The sequence below is a fragment of the Oryctolagus cuniculus genome, chromosome 20 (assembly GCF_964237555.1).
Source record: "Oryctolagus cuniculus chromosome 20, mOryCun1.1, whole genome shotgun sequence".
NCBI classification, from domain to species: Eukaryota; Metazoa; Chordata; class Mammalia; order Lagomorpha; family Leporidae; genus Oryctolagus; species Oryctolagus cuniculus.
In genome coordinates this window covers 3,580,469-3,599,853 of record NC_091451.1, presented here as the reverse complement: position 1 = coordinate 3,599,853, position 19,385 = coordinate 3,580,469, and the positions used below count along the sequence as shown (strand labels likewise).

Sequence of the window (19,385 nt, the reverse complement as noted above, 5' to 3'; positions counted from 1 at the left end):
TCTTGTTACAGGCAAATCAAAATTATACCAAAATAGGTGTGATATTATGCATTTATTTCATTGTTGAGGTTAGAAAATAGAACTTTGGCAAACAAATTAAAGAATGCCAGGCAGATGTAATGGACATTATCGAAAAATATTTCCAAAATTTCACTTACAAAAACAAAGTTTGCAGGAACTTAATCTAGAAATGTATATGGTATTCAGGGAAATGATGTTAAATCAAGTATACCACTGCGTATTATTCAATAATTTCAATTATTATAGTTTTTTTTTTTCCTTTGGAGGCCAGCTCTGCTTTTATTGCACAAGAGCCGCTCCATGGCCACCCAGAGCTCGGGCTTCAGCAGCCATGCGTGTGGGGCTCGGCCAGGCAGCCCTGAGGCCTCCAGCACAGCTGGGTCCCACAAGAAGGTCAGGAGGGCAGAGGGCACCTGGTGGGGGGGGGGCAGAGCAAGCATCACCCTGCTGCTGGGGGGCAGCACGCGGCCCTGCTGTCTCATCTCCCGACCCCGCGCCCAACCCGGGCACCCCTCCCCAGGGTGCACTCCTTCAAGGCCAGGTTCTCCTCCTCCAACAGCTTCTGCCCCCTGAGGCCAGCAGCTCCAAAGGCAGCCAGCCGCGCTCCAAGGCCTCCCGGACGAAGCTGTACAACACCGACAGCAGCTTACGGGGGCATAGAAGGTCCCTGAGGGCAGGACTGTCAGGGCCCACTGGACAGCCCGCGCCCTGCCCTCTGCCCTCCCTGGGCACCCAAGCCCCGCGCGCCCCCTGCAGCAGGCAGCCGTCCAGAGGCACATGCGCAGCAGCCTGAACCTGTACCCCCGCAGCGCCCTCTGCTGCTCCTCCTCGCGCCTGGCCTTAGCCCGCAGCATGCTCAGCCGCTCCACCGCATCCGCCCTGAACCTCTGCTCTGGCTTCACCTCATCTGCCATGAGGCTGAGGAAGTCCGCGGGCAGCTCGAACTTGGAGGCCTGCAGCGTGGTCTGCTCAGGCTCGGTGGCCAGCGGCTGCTCCTTGTGCCTGTGCAGGCTCTGGGGCTGGGCCAGCAGCGCCTGGGTCAGCACCTAGAACTCTTCCGGGCTCTCCTGATCAGGACTGGAAGCAGGGCCTTCTGGAACCTGATGGCCTCAAAACACTCGTGCGCCCCCTCCAAGCAGTTGATGCGCTCCGGGAACAGCTTGTTCTGCAGCTTGATCTTCGGTACTTCTCCTCCTCGGGGTGCAGGTGGGTGTTGTCCAGGTACTTGGCAGTGGTGTCCACGCCCAACTTCACCTGGTCACGGGCTTTGTTGAATGTGTGAATCTTCATGATGGACACAGCCACTGAGAGAATGGCCTCCTTGACGCCAGCCTCCCGCTGGTCCCTGCTCAGGGTGGCCCCGTGAGTGGGCAGGTGAAGTACATGCCGGGCACCGCAAGGTGAGCTGAGCCTTCCTCCTTGGCCTCAGGGACCGCGTTAGTCCCTTGTGCCTTGGGGCTCCTGCGGACAGTGGCCTGGGCTCGCAGCTCCTCCCTCACCTGGTTCCCCATGGAGTCCTGCGACTTTGGACCCCGGCCCGGGGCTGCTTCTGCTCCAGCTGCCGCCATCTCTGCCTCATCGGTGGGTCCCTGGAGGGGCTGCCTCAGAGCCAGCTGGTTGGGTTTCTCTTCTTCATGTTGGCGGGAGGGGGGCGGGCAGCGGTAGTGGGAGAGGAGCAGGGCACAGCCCAGTCAGGATGGGCTCAATTATTATATTCATAGGAAAAATATGGGCACAGAGAAGTGCATTTTGGACAGGTTCAAAAATCTAAGATAGTTTAATTTTTCATTCTCTAAATGTTCATGAAAGTAAATATAAATTTCCCATCAATGAGTATGATGACACTAGGGCCTAGAAGATTCTGAAGAGCTACGAACATAACAGTTACCCGGAAACCATCCAAAATATACAGGGAGTTATACGACCTCAAAATGAAAAATGCAAACGTCATGTTTTCTCTGATGTGTACTGGCTAATATAGAGAGTATCAAACATATTTATTGTATATGAGTGAAACTGTTATGTTGGGATTTGATTATTTATAGTGCTTGTCTATACTCCCATGAACAGTAGTTTTTCTACTTTTGACTTGTTGAACTCTTTATTTAGTGGTGCATTATGCCTGTGACTGTAAAGTAAATAAAAATGTGATCCCAAAAATTCAAAAAGAAAGTAAGAAAGAGGGAAGGAGATAAAAATCATTACATCCTTCGAATTCTACCTTTGAAACACATGAAATCTGTTCTCTTTATATTAGTTAAAATAAATTATTAAAAACATATGATCCATTCTATTGAGTGTGACAAGGTATTTAATTCTGCCCTGTGACTTGCCTGTTTTTTCCTCAGAAAGTGTTTTTGTCATATTGTGCTCAACAGTAGATGATATGTAAAATGCAACTGAGAAAGGGATATCAAAGAACTGTGCATTCTCTTTGAACCAGACTGTATTTAGCTGTTTTCCCATGCCATTAACCAGGAGCTGGATTGTCAGCCAGGACAATAATCAGAGATCATATGGGGTGCTGTCACCATGGGCAGAAGATTTACCTGCTCTGCCACAATGCTGGTTCCTCATGCACTTTAATGGTATGTGTTCTTTTATGAAGTGTGTTTACATAATTTCTTTTTTATTGGTTTGTCTTATTGTTGAGTTATAAACATAAATAGACAATACTTTCAGTTGTCAAGAGTACTAAAATTCCAACAATGTGCCTTTTCACTCTCACTATTCTCATTATTAAAGATAAATTTTCAGCAATGATAACCCATAAAATCATATGATAAAGGAAGACTAGAGACTGTTCCCAGACAATAAATCAATTTAATTCCAGATGCCATCTTAGCTTGATTTATCTGGTACTCTAAAAGCATAGACCACATGCTATGTCATAAAATAAGTCTCAGCAAATTCAAAAACTTTGAAATAATATCATGCATCATCTTAGATGAGAAATGGAATAAAGATGGAATTCAACAACTCAGGACTCTCTAGATCATATGGAAACACATTGAGACTGAACAACATGCTTTTGAATTAACAGTGGGTTATAATGAAATCAATACAGCATATAAAAAGGAATGGGATACAGCAAAAGCAGTGTTAAGGGTGAAGTTTACAACAATCAGTGCTTACATGAAAAAATTGGAAAGATACCAAATAAATGAGCTGTCAGTGCATCTCAAGGACCTAGAAAAACAACAACAAATCAAACCCAAAATTAATGAGAAAAGAAATTATTCAAATGAGAGAATAAACAAAAATGAAATCAGAAAAATGATACAAAAATTGGTGAAATAAAGAGCTGGTTTTTTGAAAAAATAAACAAAATTGATCTACCACTGGAGCAACTAACAAAAAAAAAATGGGGCAGACCCAAATCAATAAAACTAGAGGTGAAAAAGGATATGTAAGAACAGATGACACAGAAATAAAAAGAGTCATCATAAAATATGACAGTTTTGACAAAACTATAAATTTAAAGAATGAAACAGGTCATTGCACTCCAATCATAGGATGAAAAAAAAATCACCATGCTAAGGCAGATCATAATTAAACTGCATAAACCCAGAAATAAAGATAAATGTTAAAAGCCCTGTAAAGAAAACAATGGGTGTTTTTTTTAACAGAGGATCAATTGAATGTTAACAGCATACATTGTTGGCATGCGTACAAATTACATGACTCTCAGAAACATCCTTCAGTATTGAATGAAAATAGTGTTCATGTAGTAGTTTTCATATGAGGAAAATATCTTTCAAAACCCAAAACGAAGAGTATGTTCATGTTAAAAATATTTTACTTGATTGTGATTGACATACAAATTGGAGAATTTGGTGTAAAATATTATATTACATTTAAAAAGAATACTAAAATCATCCTAATATCTTTAATCAAGCCACTTTAGATAATAATCTTAAAAGAATTATTCAAGTCTCTAAAGATATATACACTAAAGCAAATTTCTAAAAGGTTAGCTTGCAAAGCTAGTAATGGCTGAGAAATCCAAAATTCAGGGTGTAGCTGTCTCAAAATTCAGGAAAACACACAGACTCCAACTGTACAGGAGGAGAGTGAAGAGGAAGAGGTGGATGAAATGGGTGTGGAAGTTAAGGATTTAGAGTAGGTCATGTCACAAGCAAATGTGTCAAGAGCAAAAGCAGTCCGAGCCCTGAAGAACAACAGTAATGACAATGTAAATGCTATTATGGAATTAACAATGTAACCATATGAAAAATAAAGATCTTTTTTGGTGTTTCAAAGAGGAACTGCAGCTTGGTTTGAAATTTGTGCTGTTTCTATCATTAATAAAGTTATGGCTTCTTGTTGGATGAACTCAGTAGGTGCTTGGTCTCTTCCCCCAAGAAAAGCCAGGAAGCTTCTTATTTGGTGTGGTCATTAAGATGCAGTTTGGAAAACCACATCCCATTGTCAATGTGCTTAATTTTAGTACCAGCTACACTATTTTTGATCCAGCTTCCTGCTAAGGCACACCCTACAAGGCAGCAGATAATGGCTCAAATTGGTGTTGGTTCCATAACACCCCCATGAAAGTCTTCAGATGGATTCCAGCCTTCTATCCCTTTCAAATAAAATGAAAATAAGCAAAAAAAAATTATTTACTTAAAAGTCAGAATGACAGAGAGAGGGAGAGACAGAGACATATATTTGCTGGTTTTCCCCCTGGTATGCCTGCGACAGTCAGCCATGTGCCAGACTGAAGCCAGGAGCCAGAAACTCCATTCAGTTTTCCTGAGTGGGTGTGAGAAACCCAAGAATTTGAGCATTATTTGCTGGCTTTCATGTTAGGTTGCAGGAAACTGCATGAGAGGAATGGTGTGTCTGGGACTCTAACCAAGCACTCCTATACAGGGTGCTAGTGCCCCACACAGCAGCTTAACCCACTGCACCACCATGCCTGTCCCATGAAGATCATGTTTTCTTATTGCATTCAGGATTATAAGCTTATTTCTTTCTATGCCTTGCTTTATTTGAATGCTCTTTTCCCCTCTCTTTTTTCTGATGGAGTAGATTTCTTGCCTGTTTCCTCTGTGTTTTTGGTTTGTTTCTTTAGTCTTTTCAAACTATAACCCTTTTTTAAATTATAATATTCAAAAAATTGGTTATTAAATACAAAATATAGGGATGACATATTTTAAACAGGTATCAAGTTATAAGCCCAAGAATGATATACTTTTTTTTTTTTGACAGAGTGGACAGTGAGAGAGAGAGACAATGAGAAAGGTCTTCTTTGCCATTGGTTCACTCTCCAATGGTCGCTGCGGCTGGCGCACTGTGACCAGTGCACCGCGCTGATCCGAAGGCAGGAGCCAGGTGCTTCTCCTGGTCTCCCATGGGGTGCAGGGACCAAGCACTTGGGCCATCCTCTACTGCACTCCCGGGCCACAGCAGAGAGCTGGCCTGGAAGAGGGGCAACCGGGACAGAATCCGGCGCCCCGACTGGGACTAGAACCCGGTGTGCTGGCGCCGCAGGTGGAGGATTAGCCTAGTGAGCCATAGTGCCGGCCAAGAATGATATACTTTAATACTAAAGTTGCTCTGATTGTTAGTTTACACTGGGATCCTTTTCTTACAACTCATTTATATTTTTCACCATTTTATTTTTTCTTGTCAACTATCTTTCTCCTAATAAATTTTGTTTTATATTTATTTCTTTCCTATCCATTACCCATAAAAATTATTTTTGACATTCATTAAATATAATGTGAGGCTCTCAGAAGTTCATTCAGTTCCATTCCTTTGTCATATTTATAATATTTTAATGTATTGACATATTTTAGAAGCCTCCTAAAATGTTTAACTCTACTTTTTTATTCATCCTTATAGTTCAGATACTTTCTTTTTATTTTGCTGTGTCTGTTCAATGGTATGAACTGCCACTTTGAAACTCTTTATGCTGTATTTCACAGTTTGGCTTTATATATATATTTCCTATTTTACACCTTAAGAAAATTTTCAATATAATTCTATATGATTGGTCACTGGGGACATTAGTGGCATTGGTGCAGTGGGCTGACCAGCCTACCCAGCATATTTCCTGATCTCTGTTTAACTAAAATATTTTTGAGATGGTCTCCAAGGGTCTCTGTAGTTACTGTAATTATTTGGAGACTCTCTGTCAAAAAGTATTCAGCTCTGAAAGGTTTGTGTTATTTCACCAGGGAAACAGCCATGATCAGCACAGGAGCTTTCTGGGGGATAAGGGAATACAGACTGGAGAGTGGAATAAGGGAATTCTGAGTACCAGGCATTTCTCCAGACATAGAAATGGAACTACAATTATGTAAGTATTTCCTTGTTATTTTGGTTATTGAACATATATATACTTATACACATATATGTTTATATGGATTCATATATGTGAACATAATGTTTACAACAATAAATTCATATATATATATATATCTTTGTTTTGTTCTATTATAAAACAAATTGCATTGAATTTGAATATGTGGTTCTGAAATTGTTAATTGACACATAAATGTATATATACTTAGGTGGCATTATGTGGTTTTTCTATAGACATATACATTCTGTAATGTTCAAATCAGGGTAAACATCAATCTCCTCATTTGTCATTTTATTATATTGAAAATATTCACAATCCTTCTTTTAAACTTTTTTTAGAAAAATATATGGTGTATTTTTATGATCTATAGTCATCGCACTGTATCATGCAATGGAACACTGGAAGATCTTACTCTTAACTATAACTTAGTACCTATTAACCAATCTTTTCTCATTCATTTGTCACCCCTGCTCTTCTCAGATTCTAGTAACCACTGTTGTACCCTCAGTGAGTATGAGAACAACTTTGTTAGATCTACACATGTTTTTCTGGGCTTGAATTAGTTCTCAATTGAGAAGGAATCTCACTTCCATCCATATTGTTTTAAATGGTTAAAATATACTTGGGAGACTTCCAATATATTAGAGTAGGGAGGGAGCTTACTGCTCTGGTCCAGGAAAAGATAGTTTAAAAAAAGTGGAGACTGCAGTCTCAGGAAGAGTTCAGGAGAAAATGCAGAGGAAACTCTACATAGATTAGAGGTACATGATGAATTATTTATATTATTTCTTTTTAGTATCCAGAAATTGAGCCAGCAGTTCTTATGTCTCCTCATTCAGTGGAGCGTGGGAAAACTTGAAGTACTTCCCCTTGCATAATGTTTTTCCTGTAGGGTAAAACTTACAAGGAGATTCATTATAGAAATACAGATATTTATCACCTCTGGTACAATATACATAAAATTTACATAAAAATACATAAAATTTACACAGTTTCTTTTTCTTCTGGACATAGGCATCTTGTCAAACTTACATTGGTCTCTTTTAAAACATTTCTTTTCAAGAAAATATTTACAGATCTGTTTTCCTTTGCGTCCCACAGTATGTTGGTTGATGAATCCCTGACTCATTGTCACATGCTGCTGCTTCTCTTCAGGTTTACTGTCCTCTTCCTGTGAGCCCCTTTTCCTTGATAATGCAATGGATTTTTTTGTTTCCAATGCCAGGCCAATTCTGCTTCATGTTCTTGTGTTTATCATTCTTTTAACCAGCTTGAAAAGTTTTATTTTCTGTTTAGCAGCTTGCTGGCTATCTTTTGCTTCCTCTTTTTTTATTTATTCTTCAGGAAATGGTAATGGTTGCATGACATTTGCCATCTCTGTAGCTTGCATATACTGCTGAAGCTCCTTGCAAAAATATCTTCTGGTTCCTGACTACAGATATCACTGTTACTATAATACATCATAGTCCTTGCTTCTTGATTTTCTATGTAGCAAAGTTTTTGGTGGTGATGTAGAGTTTCTGATGTGCCATGCTTTTTCTGGGACTTGCTCACTCTCCAGTTTTACTTACCATTTATTTTCTCTTCTTGTGTCTTCAATGCCTGAATAATATATTTCATCTTTGGTTCTTTCACCAGAATCCAAGGTCTGTTTTTTGCTAAGGGCCAGATTGAGGGGCTTTGAGAAGAGGTCTTCAAAATCCATCACCCAACCAAGGGCTTCTCTCTCGTTGTAACTACAAAATAAACCACAAATGCATGAGGGTACCGGCAGGTGGGCCCACCTGCAGGCTCTGCATAGGGCAGGCATGTCTCACCCAGGTGCATGCACCACACCACCCTAGATGGGTCTTATTTTTCAATCCATTCAGCCAGTCTGTATCTTTTAACTGGAGAACTGAAGCCATTTACATTCAGGGTGACTATTGATGAACTTTGATTTGGCCCTGTCATTTTTTCCATAAAGATTCCTATTGTTTACTATGGATTTCTTTCGTGCTTCTCCTGGGGAGATTTCTGCGTTTTCATTCTTTGATAATGATGGCTATCTTTGTTTCTGTGTGTAGCACATGCTTAAGCATCCTTTGTAAGAGTGGTTATGTATTGACAAATTATTTCAATTTCTTTTGTTGCAGAAGGTCTTCACCTTCCTTCGTAAATGCAAACTTTGCAGAGTACAGTATTCTGGGTTGACAGTTTTTTTTTTCTTTTGAGACTTGGTCTATATCACGTCATTCCATCTAGCCTGTAGCAGTTCTGATGAGCGCACATGTGTGTCTAATTGGTGATCTTCTTAAAGTAATCTAGCATTTCTTTCTTGCCAATTTAGAATATTTTCTTGATGTTTTACTGGAGAAAGCTTTTTGTGGTGAAAATTTTTTCTGGTCATTTCTGTTAGTTCTATGTGCTTCCTCTACTTGACCATCCCTTTCTTTCTCTGGATTGGGGACGTTTTCTGCAATTATTTCACTAAATAGGCTTTCTGTTCCTTTCTCTCTTTCCACTCCTTCAGGCACGCCTAAAAGACCCATATGGTGGGTCTTTGGTAGTATCCCATGGATCTCCAACACTGTTTTTAAATTTTCTATTTTCTTCTCTTTTTTTTGTCTGACTATAATATTTCCAAAATTTGTCTTCTAGTTCGGATATTCTTTCTTGTGTCTCGTCAAGTTTACTGTTAATGCTTTCCACTGCGTTTTTATTTGATCCTTTAAATTCTTCATTTCTAATATTTCATTTTGATTTCTGTTTAAGTTCTCAATTTCTAAGGAAAAATCTTTGTTCATGTCATGTATAGTTTTCTTTAGTTCATGGATTTTTTGAGTACTCCTATGATTAATTTTCTAAATCCCATTTCTGGCATTTCCTTGATCTCTTCATCTTTGCATTCTAGTGTGGAAATGCTGCGTTCCTCCTGGGCAGGGGTCATCGTGACTTCCTTATTCTTGTTTCCTGAATTTCGGCTCTTATTTTTCTGCATTTGTAGAGATGATTTTTTAATTTTTTTCTTCTGATTGCTTGTATGTTTGGGGCTATTCTTCTGTGTGGCTTAATGGAATGTCTGCCCTTTCAGTGGATACTAGGTAGTGTGTGGTGGGTATGGCCAGGGGGCTCTAGGGTTGGGTGAGTCTCCAGGGTAACACCCCAGTTGGTCGTGGTAGAACTCAATACCCATCTATACCCCACACCTTTTCATGTAGCCATTGAGTCCCCAAGGTCTCAGCACACAAGGCTCCCACAGTCACTGAGTCCACAGGGCACTGCTGGTGTGGGTACCCCTGTGTCCCTTGTAGCTGCCCAGCCACTTCCTAGCCAAGTTGTCAGTGGGGTTTGTAGGCCATTCCCTCCACTCAAAGCTCTGGATCAGACATGCACACTAGAGCCACTGGGCACATACCTACCCACCACTGCTGCCAGGACTGCATTCAGATGCCCATCTCACTGAGCTGTTATGTGCATGCCTTCAGGCTTCCATAGTTGTTGCCCTGTTTTAAAATGATTCCTCGCCTATCTCAGCTGGATCACAGCTTGTTTTGGAGAGAGTGATTTGATTTGAACCATTCCCTCCACTTCCACTAGGACCATAGGTGAGCACCAGAACTGCCAGCCCTCCAGGCTCCAGTCTGGACCCATGCCACACTCTCTCTCCAGCTCTATACCTGCAGATTGATGGAGTCTGCCCTCCCCTGCATCTCAAGAATGCTGCCAGCTTTGCCATTCCGCCACTGCAGCTGTGCTGGCTATGCGTCAGCACTCACCATGCAGATTCACACCATTTTGCCTCCTCCCATGGGGCTTCCCAGGGGGTTTTCTCTCCAATTCCCTGCCAAGAGTGTGCCTCCTACACTTTTCTCCTCACTGTTTATCCATAGCCTTGCAAATTGCACTGCTCCCTAATCCACCATTTTTTCCTCTGTCAGAATATTTTCTTTTTATATCTATTTCATAGTTGGTATCACAGATCTCAAAGATGCTTTTATGATTCTGATCATTCTTACAATGTGTTGCTGTGAAAATAATAGAATGCCTGGTATTTTATGGCTTTGTTGACTGGGCTTGGTAAGATTCCAAACAGGAGGAAAGAACAAGTTGAAACTCTGAGGGATTCCAATATTGCAGATGAGGGAGAGAGTTAACTATTCTAATATAGGGGAAGATGATTTTTTAAAAAAGTGGAGAGAGGGAAATCTCCAGGAAGTATTAGTGAGAAAACTTCAGAGAAAACTCCATGTAAATTAGAGGGACACTGTGGATCCACGTGGAGTGTGTGGATGCACAAAACTCTAGTTAAGGAATGGCCAAATTACTTATACAGAGGTTTTTCTAAAGAGGAAATCCAAATGGGCAACAGACACTCTGAAAAACATTCTCAGGATCACTAGCTTTCATGGATATGCAAATCAAAACTACAATAAGGTTTCACCTCACCCCTGTGAGAATGGCTTTCACACAGAAATCAACAAACAACAAATGCTGGTGAGGATGCAGGATGTGGGGATGTACCCTATTCCACTGTTGGTGGAAATGTAAACTGGTCCAGCCACTGTGGAAGTCAATATGGAGATATCTCTGAAATCTGAATATAGACTTACCATATGACCCAGCCATCCCACGCTTGCAAATTTACCCATGGGAAATGAAATGAGCATATTAAAGAGTTATCTTTCATGTTTATTGCAGCTCAATTCACAATAGTTAAGGTATGGAATCAACCCAAATGTCCATTAACTGAAGACTGGATACTGCACAGCAGTAAAAAAGAAATCCTGCCATTTGCTGCAAAATGGATGAAACTGGAAAAGATCATACTTAGTGAAATAAGCCATTCCCAAAAGGACAAATACTATATGTTCTTCATAATCTGTGCTAACTAATAGCACATCTAAAAGGAAATCTAAAGGAGTGACATTAACAATTTGAGATGCAGTGATTTTGAACACCCCTGTCTCAACTGTTGAGGAACATTTTTTTCATAATATTTGTGGAACTTTTTACTTAGTATAGATTTAATCTTTTGTGTATGTTGATAATAGATCTTAGTAAAAAAAATAATAGGATAGGAACAGGATAAGAAGCAGGAAGAAGGTGTGAGTGCAGGTTGGAGGGCAGGTATCATGGGAAGAAGTACTATGCTCCTAAAGTTTTATTTATGAAATGCATGAAGTTTTTATACATTAAATAAGAGATTTCTGGAAAAACAAGAATTTCTACTGATCTTTTTTAATTAGAATCATTGCACAGCATAAAACCACTGCCCCCCAAAACCTTCTTTAACCACGTTCTTATTTCGACCAAACTTTTTAACATATTACATGATACCATTTATATGAAAATGCAAATACATATGGAGATATATAGTATTAGTTACATGGGGCTGGTGGCTGGAAGTAGAGAAAGACTTCAGAAGTTCATAGTGATGATTCCTCACCTGTATATATTTTCTAAAAGTCATTGAAGGGTACTGTTAGAATGCTTGAATATTTTATGTATAAGCTGTATCTGAAGATTTTTTTTATTTTTTTATTTTTATTTTTTTGACAGGCAGAATGGACAGTGAGAGAGAAAGACAGAGAGAAAGGTCTTCCTTTGCCGTTGGTTCACCCTCCAAGATTTTTTTTTAAAATTAAACCAGTGTTTTGTTCATTTTACCCTTAACAGAAGAGCAAATGATCATTGTTTTAATTTTATCTAGAAAAGTATTATAAAATATCAAAAAATTTTATATAACATATATCTAACAAAACTAGGTATGTGCTGTCTGTATGCTAATTTTCTTTCTTCACCAGCCTATGAGTTAAGTACAATAATAGCCTTCATTTTACAGATGAAGGACACTGACACATGGTTTTACATTTTGCCTTAAGTAACACAAATTGTAATTGGTAGAGGTAGAATTTGAATCCCCACTACGTCTAGAGCTTAGCTGGTGCTATCTGGTAGGATGATCCCATGGATATGCCATGCATTCTTCCTCAGTGCTTTTGCCCATGCAGTTTACTTTGCAAGAATACACTTGCATCCCTCTCTTGCAGTGATAATTCTTATACATTTTGAAGTGGAGCTTCACTCTGTTTTCTGGAGGCATTCTTTTACCCTCTTGGTACAGGACAGCTTCTCTCATCAGGCAGTGCCTTTGAACCTGAACTCTGCATTTCAAATCAGCCATCATTTGTGTTCACACCCTCAAGTCCTTATTGATTGCCCATCTGGAATAGGTGACAGTTGCAGTCTTATTCTTCAACTGCTGACCAGCACCATGCCTGGGATCTCATACCTACTGTTTACCCAGCACTATCTGATCTGAACTTGCATCAGGCAGTAGTTAGTGAACAAGTTAGTTTAGTGGTCATTTGTAAATGCCATCTATGGATCCCTTCTTTGTGCATTTCTACCAAACTTTAAAATTTCATTTTCTACAATCAAAATAAATTCAAATAGAAAAATAGTTTATGCCACTTACATTTGAGGTCTGAAGTATAACTAAATTACTTTCTTACTTTGGAAGATGTCTATACATGCATGAATTATTAGAAAAGGGTGTTTTCTTTCATACTTAGAAGACTGAATAAACTGTCATCAGAAATTACTTGCTTTCCCACTCTCTCATGTACATATTTCTTCTTCTTTTTCTTATATATGATTGGTCTTCAAAAAGTTCATGGAAATGCGTATTATTTAAAAAAAAAAAACTGGTTTGGGCGCTGAGGACAACATCCGTGGCGGAGGTGTGGCCATAGCGCCAACACAAGAGGGCAGTCCCATGATGGATGATGGCTTCATCCCGTTGGCTCTGGGGACCAGAGAGCAGTGATTGTGGCGCATGGCAGGGGAGGGTGAGCGGTGCTGCCTGTCCTGGGCCAGGGGAAGCTGTGGCGGGGTATGGACGGGAAGAAACGTGAGGTGGCCTTGCAAGAGGCCAAGACGGGTTGCAGAGGGTGGGATCTACAGGGGCCGCCCTGGGGCCCTTACCTGGAATTTTATGGCATTGGCGCTCTTCAAGGGCTCCTGGGGTAGGGTTAAGGACCCTGCGGCCCTGGGGGAGGCCTCCTGAGGGTCTTGAACGAGATGCGGGGGGAGGGATAGGGCAGGTTGGGGATCCCAGGGCTCAAGGACCTGAGTTTAGGGCCTGGGGGGGCTGGTGGGGGAGGAGGTGGGCACTCCTGGGTTAGAGGCGAATGTGAGGGAGCTGCTGGCGGAGGAATGAATGGCTGCCGGGGTGCTCATTAGGATGAGCGGGAACTTGGGGCGACCGCGGGGAGCAGGGATTGAGAGGGGTGAAGTGGGAACGAGGAGGCCAGTGAAGGGCTTGGCTGCGCGCGGGCGCTGTACATAAAACGGTGAGGAGAAAACGTGAGCAAAAGGCTGGGGAGGAAGAGGCAGAGGAGATGGGGGTGAGACTTGAGCCTCAGGTTAAGATTCTTCCTTGATGAGCCGCCCCCGTCCTGGCGGAGCCCCGTGTCTCCACATGGGGTGGTCAGCCCTGCTGCAGGGTCACATTCTGGGTGTGGGCACCCCTGGGTGAACGCCTCCGTGTTTTTCTTTCAGTGAAATGCAGCGTTTCTCACGCAGCAGCTGTTATTCCAAGTGCTTTGCAGGTGCAGACTTGTTCTGTTTGTCCATGACTTTCATTCTGTTTAACCCAAGGATGCTAAGAGACTGAGCTATGTGCATTTCATTGATAATGCTAATAATGGTCCAAGCCTCTGTCATAAATAGCTCTGTAATTTAATAGAAACATTTAATTAATAATATAGTTTAATTCAAGAGTCTTGCTTTACATTTCACCGTTTATGTAGTTGGGATGCAGTCTGTGAGAGAGAATTAGAAACTTTCCAGGAATGTGGAGACACAGGAGAAATCTGGTGAGTTGGATAAAAAATTGTTATGATCCAGAAGGTTGTGTATATGTTATATACACAGACATAGACATCACTTAATGTAAATCCTGAGTCAAAGAAAACATGAAAGTTTTGGGAGCCCTGGATTGAATCTGGCTTTAGTGTTCAGATTTAAGGTATCTCTTCCCTCTTTTAAAGACTCATTTAAATTTGGTCAGAGTATTAAGAAATTACTTCCACTTTATAGTTGTCTTTTTAAAATATTCAATGTGATTTTGAGCCACCAACGTCTACAGGTGTTACTGCTGATATCAAAAGGCATCAATACTGTTCTTAACTATTTTCTCTTTTTGGAAGTATTTTCTTCTAAATAACAATAGAGACAAAGATTAACTCATTGTTAATACTACCTCTTATTTTTAAAAAAGATGGAGTGAGACTTTAGCTGGCAATTAAGACACCGTGTCCCACATCCAAGTACCTTGATTCTTCTCTCAATCCCAGCTTCCTGCTAATGCTCTAGTGATCTTGACCCAAAAACCCTGCTGCTGGGGCCCCTGGCCGATAGGCTGGCATGTGACTGTGTTTGTGATTTGTGCTCATGGTCTTGGAATTCTTTCTGTTGAACATCTCAAAAAAAAAAAAATTCCTTGCTTCAGCCTGTCTAGCTTGATCATTGCGGGCATTTGGGGAGTGGACCAGTATATGGGAGATCTCTGTCTCTCTGTGCCTCTCAAAAAAAAATTTATAGGGCCAAAATGGCGTAGCGGGTTGAGCCACCTCCTGCAGTACCAACATCCCGTGTGGGCACTGGTTCGAGCCCTGGCTGCTCCACTTCCAGTCCAGCTCCCCGCTAATGCACCTGGGAAAGCAGCTGAAGATGACCCAAGTCCTTGGGCCTCTGCACCCATGTGGGAGATCTGGATGAAGCTGCTGGCTCCTGGCTTCAACCTAGCTCAGCCCCAGCCACTGTGGTCATTTGGGGAGTGAACCAGCAGGTGGAAGATCAATCTCTTTCCCTCCCTCCCTCTTTGTAACTCTGCCTTTCAAAGAAATAAAATAAATCTTAATAAAATTTTAACTGGCCATGTGTTATAAACAAATGAGAAAGGATTGTAACTTTTGCTATCTGTTACTTGATTTAACAAAAATCTTTATAACAGTTTTGAAGAGGAGAGTATGATTCAACTAATAAGGTGGATGCCGAAAGAGAAGATTCCACTGGATGCTTCAGTGCTTGATGTTGGAAATGGAAATGGTGTTTTCCTGGTTGAACTTGTTGGTACTTTTTGTATTCATGCGTTTGAACCAAATTTTAAACTGCCACTTTAAAAGTCTCAGTAGTTGAGATTAACCATCTGAAGATAGAGTAGTGGGCAGTCATGCAATTTATTTTGGGAATTTCCATGGAACTAAAGGGAGGCTTCATGCACTGTGAAGAACCACAGTGAGTGGTGTTGGTCATAATCCTGAAAGCAGTGATTCTGAATGTTGAAATCCCAGAAGATCAGAATTATTAGTCCAGATGCTTAAAGTGTAACATCCTGAAAATCATAAACCCAAAAGATTAAAATCCCAAATTTTGAAATTCTGAAAAATCTCAATTCCTATTAAGTGGAAAAAACAGCTATATAAAATTGGTAGAAGGCTGGATTCTTGGGAAGGGATTAGTGCATTTTCATTTATCCACAGGATACTGGCATCATGTTAGGTGGAATGAAGGCCTGGAAACCTGGTAAAGCATCATTTTGGGTGTGTGTTTGAGGGTTTGTCCGGTGATTAGTATGTGTGTATCTGAGTGGGGTGGAGGAGGGGAGTTCAGCCCTCAGCATAGACGACACGCTCCTGTGGAGTGGTGGCCTGAAGAAATCGAGTGCAGAAGGCAAGTGGGGCCATTTCTGAGGCTGGGGCAGTTTTCTTCTGTGCCTTGGGCATCAGAACCACAGGCCCACTGGTCTTTGGGCTCCTGAGTCCTCAGCATCTGAGCCTTGAGCCAAGAGATCTGCCATTGGCTTCTCTTGTTCTGATGCCCTTGGACTTATCCTGTGCCGTGCGACTGGCATCCTGGGTCTGCTGCTTTCAGATGACCTGTCATGGGGCTTCTCAGCCACCAGAATCATGTGAGCCAATTCCTCTAATAAATCCCTTTACTTGCATATCTGTTCTGTATCTCTGGAGAGCCCTGATTAATATAGATTTAGTCGTTTTTTTTTTTAAAAAAAGACTTGTTTATTTATTTGAGAGACAGAGGGAAACTGAGATCTGTTTTTTTTAAAGATTTATTTATTTACTCGAGAGGCAGAGATAGGCAGAGGTGGGGGAGACGGGGTGAGAGGTCTTCCATCTGCTGGTTCTCTCCCCGGATGGCTGCAGTGGCTGGAGCTGTGTGGTCTGAGGCCAGGAGTCAGGAGCTTCTTCTGAGTCTCTTCTCCCGGTCTCCCACGTAGTCCAGGGGCCTGGGGCACTTGGCTGTCTTCTGCTGCTTTCCCAGGCCATCAGCGGGAGGCTGGATTGGAGGTGGGGTGGCCGGGACTTGGGCCAGTGCCTGTATGGGATGCTGGTGCTGCAGGCAGGTGCTTGACTTGCGCTCCAGCGCTGGCACCAAGAGACAGAGATCTTCCACCTGCTGTTTCTCTCCTGAAATGGCTGCGGCATTTGAAGCTGGGCTGGGCTGAGGCCAGGGACTGGGAGCCTCGTCTGGGTCTCTATGTGGGTGATGGGGGCCTGGGCGCTTCAGCTGTCTTCCGCTATTATCTTAGGTGTGTTAGCGGAGAGGTGGAGCAGCTGGGACTTGAGCTCGTGCCCATGTGGAATTCAGGAGTTGCAGGTGGCAGCTTACCCCACTATGCAATAATGCCCACTACTCCTCCTGTGAGGAAAAAAAAATATGTATGGGTTTTAATAATTTCTATCATAATAAACGTGCCTTTTAATTCCATTTTCCTCAAACTTTTTGGAGTACCTTCTTACTTGTGTGTATGTGTTTGTTTGAATCTCATTTACAGTTACAAACTGGCAACCATTTTGGTGTGTTTTAACTTATTTTCCCCCAATTAGTATTATGCATCATCAATCATCAATCATTTTAAGATTAATTTTATTTATTTGAAAGAGTTTTACACACACACACACTCACACACCACACACACTCACACACACACATCCAGAGAGAGAGAGAGAGAGAGAGAGAGAATCTGCTGGTTTACTCCCCAAATGGCTGCTACAGCTGAGGCTGGGGCAGACCAATTCCAGGAGCCAGGAACTTCTTCTGGGTCTCCGGTATGGGTTCAGGGGCCCATCTTCCACTGCTTTCCCATGTGCATTAGCAGGAAACTGAATCAGAAGTGGATCATCCAACACTCAAACCGGTGCTTATATGGGATGCTGGCACTGCAGGTGGTGGCTTTACCCACTACACCACAATGCCAGCCCCACATCATCAGTCTTAAATTTGTATCCACAATGAATGAAAATGATCAGCAAAAACCCTTGCTTGTTTCTATTTACAGGTGAGAAAAGCATGTGATTTGACTGTAATTCCATCCAAGGTCCAAGGTTAAGTATTTGCATGTCTTTTATATTGCATTGCTGTTCTAGAGACACAAGGATTTCTTGTATCCTAATTTGATTAATTCAACAATTTGCCTCCTGGCAGTCCTAATTAGAAACAATAAACAAACGTGTGGTCAGAGTCTACAAGTTATGATCGTTAAATTCACTTGTCCTATGCTTTCTACTGGCAGCTGATTGGTAAATTTTATGTATTTCTTGTCCTTTTTAATATTTTAAAAATTCTATAAAGGGAACAAATTTCATATGTGCAGTTTTAAGAACATAATGGTACTTCCCACTCTACCCTCTCTCTCCCTCACTCCCACCCTCCTTCCTTCATTCCTTGTTTTTCCTTTAGTTATTACAATGACATACTTTTAATTTTATTTATATTCACAAACTTAATGCTCCAATGAATACAGATTTCAACAAGCTATAAGTAGGAAAAAAACACTGTTCTCAAGTATACAGACAAGGTCTATACTCAGATCTCAAAATGTGAATTTCCCTCATATGCATTGCTTTTTTTGTACTCTGAATTAACACAAATAAGGGAAAACATATGATGCTTGTCTTCTTGAGAACGGGTTACTTTGCTAATCAAAATAGTCTCTGGTTACACATATTGTGTTGTGAGAGACAGGAATTTGTCCTACATTAATGGCTAAATCATAGTCCACCATACATACATACATATATATATATGCATATACACATATATATCCACAGTTTCTTTATTCAGTCTTCAGGTGATTTAAATATTAGTTGATTATAAGTCATAGCTATTGTGAATTGAGCTGCTACAGACATTGGGGTACAAATAATACTTTCATATGCTGATATCATTTCCTTTGTGTAAATTCCCAGGAGCAGAATGACTGTGTCAGATGGTAAAACTTTCAGATTTCAGAGGAATTATCAAGCTATCTTCCACAATGGTTGTACTAATTTACATTCCCAGCTAAAGTGTATTAGGGTACCCCCCCAACTAGCATTTGTTATTCATTAATTTTGGATGACAGCCAATCTAAATGGGGCGAGTGAAACCTCACTGTGGTTTTTATTTGCATTTCCCTGATGGCTGTGATGCTGAGCATCTTTTCATATGTCTGTTGGCCTTTTGTATTTCACCTTTGAAAAATGGTGTTCAATACGTTAGTCCATTTCTTAACTGGATTGTTTTGCTGTTGAGTTTCTTGAGCTCCTTATATATCTTGGATATTAATCTTTCATCGGATATATAATTTGCACTATTTCCCCCCATTCTGTTGGTCGATGTTTACTTTGTCGTGTGTTTCCCTTGTTGTACAGAATATACTTAGCTTGATATACACCCATTTGTCTGTTTTTGCCTTTATTTTCTGTGCCTTCCAGGGTCTTCCACATGCTTGGTTAAATTTATACCAAGGTATATATTTTTTATATCAATTGTGAATGAGTCTGATCTTACAACTTCTTTCTCAGCAATGAAATAGGCTATATGTTTTTGTGTGTTGATTTTATATCCTACTTTTCAAAACTCTGTTATAAAGTCTAGGAATCTCTTAGTGCGGTCTTTTGGTTCCTCTATGTTTAGGACCATATCATCTGCAAACAAAGATAAAACATGACTTCCTCCCTTCCCATTTGTATCCCTTTGTTTTATTTGTCTTGTCTAATGGCTC

General features: G+C 41.1%; 2 pseudogenes; both read right to left on the bottom strand.

The window, feature by feature from the left end:
• Positions 1-254: 254 nt before the first annotated feature.
• Positions 255-6,074, bottom strand: LOC138847305 (UBX domain-containing protein 6 pseudogene; annotated as a pseudogene).
• Positions 6,075-7,113: 1,039 nt separating this feature from the next.
• On the bottom strand, positions 7,114-8,117 carry LOC138847299 (zinc finger CCCH domain-containing protein 8 pseudogene; annotated as a pseudogene).
• Between the last annotated feature and the right edge of the window lie 11,268 nt (positions 8,118-19,385).